The 7,793-nt window shown below is 52.4% G+C and overlaps 1 long non-coding RNA gene across 1 annotated transcript; it reads right to left on the bottom strand.

Annotated features, from left to right (window-relative positions):
- Positions 1-4,589: 4,589 nt before the first annotated feature.
- On the bottom strand, positions 4,590-6,561 carry LOC138923692 (uncharacterized). Its single transcript, XR_011437675.1, has 2 exons — positions 6,199-6,561; positions 4,590-5,085 (listed from the first exon to the last, which is right to left on the bottom strand). It is a non-coding gene; the product is annotated as an uncharacterized lncRNA (long non-coding RNA).
- Between the last annotated feature and the right edge of the window lie 1,232 nt (positions 6,562-7,793).

The following is a 7,793-nucleotide window of genomic DNA, read 5'->3' as shown; positions in this document are numbered from 1 at the left end:
CCGGGGTCTCTGAGGCCGTCCTGCAGATCTGAGAAGACTGCTGTGTGGGCTCAAGGATTGCCTGCCTCCCTGTCCCATTTAGACACAGCAAGAGAAGAGAATTTTTACCCCAGGAGGTGAAAGGAGAATGTTTTGGGGGCCAATTTAAGACCTCTGTGAGGTCCTCCTCCATTTTATGTCAATTTACTAAAATCTACTCAGTTTACATTAAATGTAATTATTTTGTGTGTGTATGTATGTATATATATACATATTTGCTTAAAAATGTTAAGGTTTTAGAATCTTGCTTTTGAAATTATTAGTAATTTTGATTTTACAGTTTTCTTCTCATACTGTAGAGTCAACACCCTTTTTTTTCCCTTTTTGGATTTCAAGTATGTTTAATGGCCCCTGAAACATCTACAGACTCCACTGCTTAAGGGGGTAAACCAAGCTGAGGCCCCGGGCCTGGGCTGGAAGAGCCAGAGGGCGTTTCAGGGTGGGTGGGAGGAGGAAGCCGCTTGCCCTGGAACAGCTGAGCCCCCACTTCATCCTGCCTTTCCGGGGATGTCTCAGGGGGAGACCCCTGCCAGCCTCCCCTCCCAGGCTGTGTGGGAGGCTGCCAGCCCTGGGAGGTAAATGATGCGGGCAGTGGCGGGCTCTCTGTGTCAATGCGTGCCGGCTTTCAGTCGTGGGGCTGGTGGCTCCCTGCCTGGCGGCTGGGAGGGAGGCAGTCTCGGGATCTCGCTGCTTGCCTTCTGCTCCGGGGGAGGAGGATGGAGGGCAGCCGTGGGGGAGGCGGAGCCATCGTCTCTGCTCCACCAGGTGCTTCAGAGGCAAACTTTCTTTTCTTTTCCTGTTTCTGCTGCCCACTGCTGGTGGAATGCATTTGTCAAGTTGGCATAACTTTCTTTGATATGCTTTTTATTCACTTTTTTGGAGTAAAAAAAAAAAAAGAAGAGCTCAGTCCATTCTACTCACAGTCAAGAAAGTGGCCCTAGAGGCAAAATGTCCTATAAATTTTACCAAGAGAAATTTACTATGAAAATCCTGTAAATCATTAGAACCTGGTATACCCTGAGAATTTAGCTTATTTTGTTTCTTGGACATTTTAGCTGTGGCTTCCCTTGCCTAGAGGGTGGGAATAAGGAAAAAGTGACAGCATATGGGAAGTCCCCTCTGTCTATCTGTCTTTCTGTCCCTCTCTTTGGCTGAGCTCACTTAGCTGAATTTGGATAAGAAGGCCATTGGTATGAGTTAATTTTATTGTACTTCTGCACAATACTTTTATTTTGTCAAAATGCTGGGACACCCACCAAACCAGGTGTTTTCACCCTCCCCCCAGAAGGTCGGTAGGAATGGAATTCATATTTCTATTTTTCATTGAGGACTCCGAGGCTGGGAGAAGGGAAGCCATTTGCCTGGTTGCATGTTGAGTCACTGGGACTTGAAACAGTGTCTCCAGCCCCGCGTGGGCTCCTCCCACTGCCCCACACTCCACCTTGCCCTGGCTTGGGTTCCCGGTTCTCTGTGGAGGAGGACTGGCAAAGGCTCTGGTCTACTTTGGGTCCAGGCTGGGGTGTCCCCCAAATGTGACTTGAGGAACTCGAATGGGTTAGGGCAGTGGTTCTCAACTGGGAGCAATTTTGCCTCTCAGGTGACGTTTGGCAATGTGTAGCAACGTTTTGTTGTCACAACTGGGGGTTGCTACTGGGATCTAGTGGGTAGGGGCTGTTAAACATCCTAAAACACACAGGACAAGTCCCTCCTCTCCTACGACACAGAATGGTCAAGGTGGTGAGGTTGGAAGCTCTGGGTTAGGGGATACATTCTGTGTGGTTAGTAACAATAGCCTCATATTTACTGTCTTCTCCTATGCACTCCATCCACGATGCACAGCACCTTTTTACTGAGCACCTGCTGCATGCATAGTCTCAGCCCTGCCGCCTCCACCTGCATCATCTCCTCACATCCTCATAAGACACAAGAAGGCAAGTGACTCTCTCCATGGGACAGATGAGGAAATTAGGGTCTAAGAGGGCATCACAGTTGGGTTTCCTGGGAGGAGGTTCACAGGGTCAGCCCCTGCAGGGAGTAAAGGAAGCTGGACTGGGCAGAAGGAGAAACTGGGTCACAGTGCTGTCATAGAAAGGACACAGCGCATCCTGCTGGGGCCCTGGAGCTGCTGTGGTCTTCTGAAGATGTTTCCACTTGGGGTAAGAAAGCCAAGCCTTTATAACCCCCTCCATCAGCCATTAGGTGCAGGCTTCCCCAGGGAGGAGGCGTCCGTGCGTGAAGTGTCTCTTTCAGCTGTGGGCGAGACCCTGATTGCAGCTCAGAGGAGAGCAGAGCGCCAACACTCCTACCAGCTGTTTGCTGAGTGCTTCAGCCCCTGACGGGGCATGGGCGCACAAGGGCATCCACTACAAGGGCTCGAGACCTTGTCCAGTTGGCTCCACAGCAGAGCCACCGCCCCTCCGTCACTGTGGCACTGGGAGTCCACAGCCACTGAGGGCTTCTAACCCAGGCCTTAAATCCCCAGCAAGTTTCTCAACCCTGTCAGTCACAAACTGGCAACATTAAGACGTGTTTTGTGTAGATGCTACAGCACTGAAATATTTTTAATTAACTGCCACCATTCTAAAATAAGGAGATTTCACACAGCGTTCTGAATTTCTAGTTTTCGTTAAAACATCGGGAGATCTTGCAACTCTGGGCCGCAACACTGCAGTGCAGCTGTGGGCTGGTGCCAGGCAGCGGCGGTCCCTCTTACAAAGTGGGTGGTCTTGCCACTCTGTTGCCGTGCACCTGACCACGATCTCCGGGTACTCATTTGTGTCATGACTCTTACCATCTACACAGGCTGCTGCCGAAGCTGACTTCTGGGCAAGTGTTGGCCGTCTTTGCCATTACCCTGTCCTTCCTGGCATATAGAGAACTGGGTTTTGCTGGTCCTGTGACCTCAGGGCCCTTGCCTCTGCCTGTTCCCACTGTGGCTTTTAAAGAAAATCTCAAAAATCCCCGAGAAAGCTTCTCAGTGGAAACCTGCAGGAACAAATCTGCCTTTTGTTCCAGGACATCCCCGCCCTTCTGGCTGGCTCGGAGGCTGCAGGCAGGAAAGCCCGTCCCTGCTCCATCACTCTCTCCCTCTCCACGTGGCCTTCGGTTTGGTGGGTGACTCCATTGTGAGCGCCACCCCCATTGTTAGGACCGCGGGCCAGGACGGCTGACAGGTTCTGAGCGCATTTGCGATCGCGCGAGGTACCAGCCTGCTCACTCGGTGATGAGTGACCCATATTTTCTAACATGATTCCCCTGCTGTAACTCAAATTGAGTTCATGTTATTCTAATGATATCAGCTGACCTTGAGAATTAGACCAAGAAGCCTGGGGTTATTCTTCCAACTTCCACTGCAGATTCTTGTGATGTGTTTGGAAACACAATCTGCTCCTCATCGCCCTGAAGTGGGCAGGGGGAAAAGGAGAAAACAAAGACCGCGCACCACTCTGATTTTTAGAAAATGCTTCTGGGCGGTTTCAGACCACAGGCGGCCCCTTCTCTCTCGGGGCCGTGGCTCCTGCCAGAGTGCACAGCGCGTTTCCCCTGCACCACGTCCTGCAGGCTGTAGCCCTGGACCGGACCTGCCCCAGGCCGGAGATCTCCCCTGCCAAGAAGAGGCCACAGCTAGGTCCTCTGGGGCCTCGGGCACCAGCCTCTCCCTGCCCACTCACCCTGCCAGGTCATTCTCCCCAAACCAGAGCAGATGTCCTGCCACTTCTCTAGCTCCCTCACTAGCTCCCCATTGCCTGCCGGTAAAGTCCAAATGTGTCAGACTAGCACTCAAGGCCCTTAATTCCAGCCCGTGTACCTCTCCAGTGCTTCCTGCCAACTCTATCCTGAAGCACAGGGCACAGAATGTCTACATGCCTTGGTCTACACCATGTTTTTATCCTCTGTGCCTTTACTTAACTGTCCTCTCCTTCTGTAAGGCTCCTGACCACCTCTCTCATTGTCTCTGTACAAAGCTGCATCTCGCCCTTCTTGCATTGACTTGTTTACCCAATCTTTCTGGAGCTCTGACTCTGTTCTGAATATTGGGACTAAGCTGGGGAGGAAAGAGAGAAACCAAGAATATAGATTAAAGAAATAGCAACCAAATCCCCCACGTGATAAGCTTTGGAGGAAAGAGACAGCGTGATGTCCTGGGAACTGGGGGGGGCCCTTTACTGAGGGGCTCAGGGAAGGCCTCAGGATGAAGTTTGGGCCGAGACTGGAGGGTGAGAGGGAAGCAGCCCTGCAGAACAGCCAGGGAAAGGGAGCCAGGCCTGAAGCCCCGGGGGGAACACGCCAGGCTGTTTCAGGAAACTACAAGGTCAGTTTCTGTGTCGTCCTCAGCGGGAGGGCTCTGCAGAGAGCAGCCGTGTCCCTGAGGGGCTGCAGTGCGGGCCAGGATGCTGGCGCTGGACGCTGGGTGGCTGTGTGACCCTAGCACATTGTCTAACTTCTCTGTGCCTCAATTTCCTCATCTGTAAAATATGAGGAGTAAATGAATTCCTATTTGAAGAGTGTTTGGTATTTGGTGTGCGTGTTCACTCACCTGAACAGTCAAGGAACTTCCACCCGTTTTATTTAGGTTTTCATTTTTTCAAATTGTAACAGAGCAAAATACAACTGGAAACCAGGAAGCACGAGTTCTTAGAATAGAATGGAACACAACAAAGAGCAGGGACGGGACCCTCTGAACCCCTGAGGGGACGCCCTGTCCAAGCCCGAGGCTGGCTCTCTGGGCGGCGGGGGAGTGAGGTCCTGCCTTGGACTCCAAGCATCCCCTATGGGGGAAGAGACAATTGAAAAGACTCCGGAAATGTGCCCCCTTCCCAGGGGTACAGCTGGGCCCCATTTAGGGAGAAGAGCAGAGCCGTTTCACCAGCCTGGCGGGGAGCACGAAACACGCCAGGATACAATGTGGCTGGAATCTGCGCCCTTGTGGAGCGGGAATGTGAAATTAAGCATTCAGACCTGGAAACCCCACGTCTCCCGAGGATTCCGCTCTTCTGGAAGACAGCACCTCTCCCAGCACAAAGGAGGAGGAAGCAGCCGATGGGGCTGGAAGAAAACGTGGTCTGGGATGAGGGAAGACACTCATTGCTGGGGGAGAGATGAAGAGAGACATGTGGAGAGAGGAGAAATGGAGTCCACGAGAGACAGAGAGGGTGAATAACCTGGAGAGACAGATGGGGCCACACACAGGAGGAGAGACAGAGGGTGGGGACAGAGACTGGGAAGCAGAGAGAGAGTGAGAGAGACTGTAAGAGACGGACAGACAGAAAGAAACTGAGAATAAAAGACCTTGAGACACACAAGGAGATGGGCAAGGAGGAAGGAAGCCAGAGACAGAGGGAAGACCAAGGGCGAGCAGTCCTCCACGCAGCCCTTTGCCTCCTACCACTCGCTTGAAATAAAACGCAGACCCTCTTCCAAGGTTGTGTTTGGAGAAAGTTCCCTCTTTTGCTGCTACACTCAGTACCCCTCCTCCCAGCATGCACTTGCACATATGTGTGCACAAATTCACACGCACAGTCGCCATAGCCAGACTCACAGCCTGTGCCCCACAGCCAGGATCCTTTCCCCCTGGATGTCGCTCCTCCTTTGTGCCATCTGTATTGCAGACTGTTTTGCTTGAGTCTAGAGAGCATGTATGCTCTCCTTAATGAGGCCTTGCATTTCTTAGTTTGATTTTAACACACAAGAATTAGCGTCCTGGAGACCTTCTGTCCGCCCTTGCAGCCCCTTTGCTCACGTTTGCTGAGACTGCCCCCCTCAGCATGGGTCCCCCCGCTCAGCTGCTCTTCTGCCAACATTTCTCTGCCGCGTCTGGCTCCCCGAGTTGTTGCAGCCGATTGGGCCTGAGGCTAGTCCCATGGGGAGCCCAGAGCCTGGGGTGTCAGAGCACGGCTCCTCAGACAGGCGCAGGGGAGGTGTCTACGGGCTGAGACCTCGGAATCAGCCCTTTCCTGCAGCTTTCTTGAGATAGGATGGCCCGGGCCCTCTGCGACCCCTCCCCTGACCCCACCCAGGTCCCTGATGGTGGCTGTCACGCTGGGATGAGGGGGGCAGGGCACTTTGTTAACCGCAGACTGGCCTCTGCCAGGCTCAAAGCTGTCAGGTTTAGGGGAAGTCAGATCACAATAGTGAGCGCCAATATCAATGAGTCCTTACCTTCACGTGCGCCATTTTATATAATCCTCACCATAACTGCAGGAGGCGGCTACTGCCACCTCTCCCATTGTACAGATGCAGAAACTGAGGTCCAGAAAGTAGAGTCATTTGCCCAAAGTGACCTTGCTCTGATTCTAAAACCTGTGTTTCTAAACAGTCTGCGTCGCAATGATTTCTGTTTCCATTGGGAGTTTCTTTCCTTAGTGAATGTCGGCTGGAAGGTTTGCGAGCCCATCGCCAAAGGACAGCGCAGCCCCCACGCATTAGCCTTGATGTCTTCGATTAAAACGTCACCTTTCTGGAGCCCTGATTCACACCGGGCCCCTGTCACAAGCTCCCTTCTCACCGGATCTTTCCTTTCACGCTCTTCCGAGCGTTAGATGGTTCATGCGCGCGGTCATTTGTTCAGGCTCGAGCGCTGCTGACGGAGCGCGGCCCCCGCAGGCGGGGCCATGGGCGGCCCTCCTCCCGGAACCCCTGCGCGGGCCTGGCCATCGTAGGTGCTCGGTGAGGACTCACCGTCCCTCTGGCCAGGATTGTGCCCCTGATGAGCAGAGGCGGGTGGCAGAAAGGTGGGGGCAGGGCAAACGGGGAGCCATGCGCTGGAGCCCGAGGACAGTGCGCACCGGGGCATCTGCGGCTCTGCAACGACAGTGCGCACATTTCTAACTGGGGTGCTTTTTTTTTTTTTTTAATAAGCACAAGTTTTAACCTTTTTTTTATTTGAAGATCGGCCCTGAGCTAACATTTTTGCCAATCTTTCTCTTTTCTTTTTTTCTTCTCCCCAAAGCCCCCAGTACACAGCTGTATATTCTAGTTGTGAGTGCCTCTGGTTGTGCTATGTGGGACGCCACCTCAGCCTGGCCTGATGAGTGGTGCCATGTCTGTGCCTGGGATCCGAACCAGTGAAACCCGGGGCAACCGATGGGGAGGCGCACAAACTTAACCACTTGGCCACAGAGCCAGCTGTTGTCGTACCATTTTTAAGAGAGAAAAGAAAGATATTTGGTGAACCAACTGTAGCCATTCATCTGCCTTCCATTTCCACCTTATGTAGATCGTGTCCTGGGGCAACACTCAACCCTGGCCCAGCCCTGGGATGTTTACTTCACAGAGGCTCTGGTGAAAGAAACCCTCCAGTCCTGTCCTATGCCTCCTAGAATAAAATCCAAGTCCTCATCGTGCCTGCAAGGCCCTCTGAGATCTGTCCCTGACCCCACTGACCTCATCTGGTAGTCCCCAACCCATGTCAGTCCAGCCAAAGGAGCCTGTTTTCTGTTCCTCAAATATACAAAGCTTGTTTCTGCCTCAGGGCCTTTGCATTTGCTGTTCCCTCTATCTCCAGGTCTTTGCTTGGCTGTCCTTCTTATTATTGAGGTCTCAGCTCACGTTTTACTTTCCACCAGAAGTAGAATATCCTTCACTCTACTGTGAAGGGGACGGCACGCATCCCTCTCTCCTGTCTCTCCATTTATTGTTCACACTTCTCTCTGGAACTTGCCTAATTTATTTATTTATGTATTTACTTGTATTTACTGTCTCTCTCCCATGAGAGTGTAAGCACCATGAAGGCAAGCCTCTATCTGTGCTGCATA

This window comes from Equus caballus, chromosome 3 (genome assembly GCF_041296265.1).
Source record: "Equus caballus isolate H_3958 breed thoroughbred chromosome 3, TB-T2T, whole genome shotgun sequence".
Lineage (NCBI taxonomy): Eukaryota > Metazoa > Chordata > Mammalia > Perissodactyla > Equidae > Equus > Equus caballus.
This window is presented reverse-complemented; position numbering and strand designations above follow the sequence as displayed.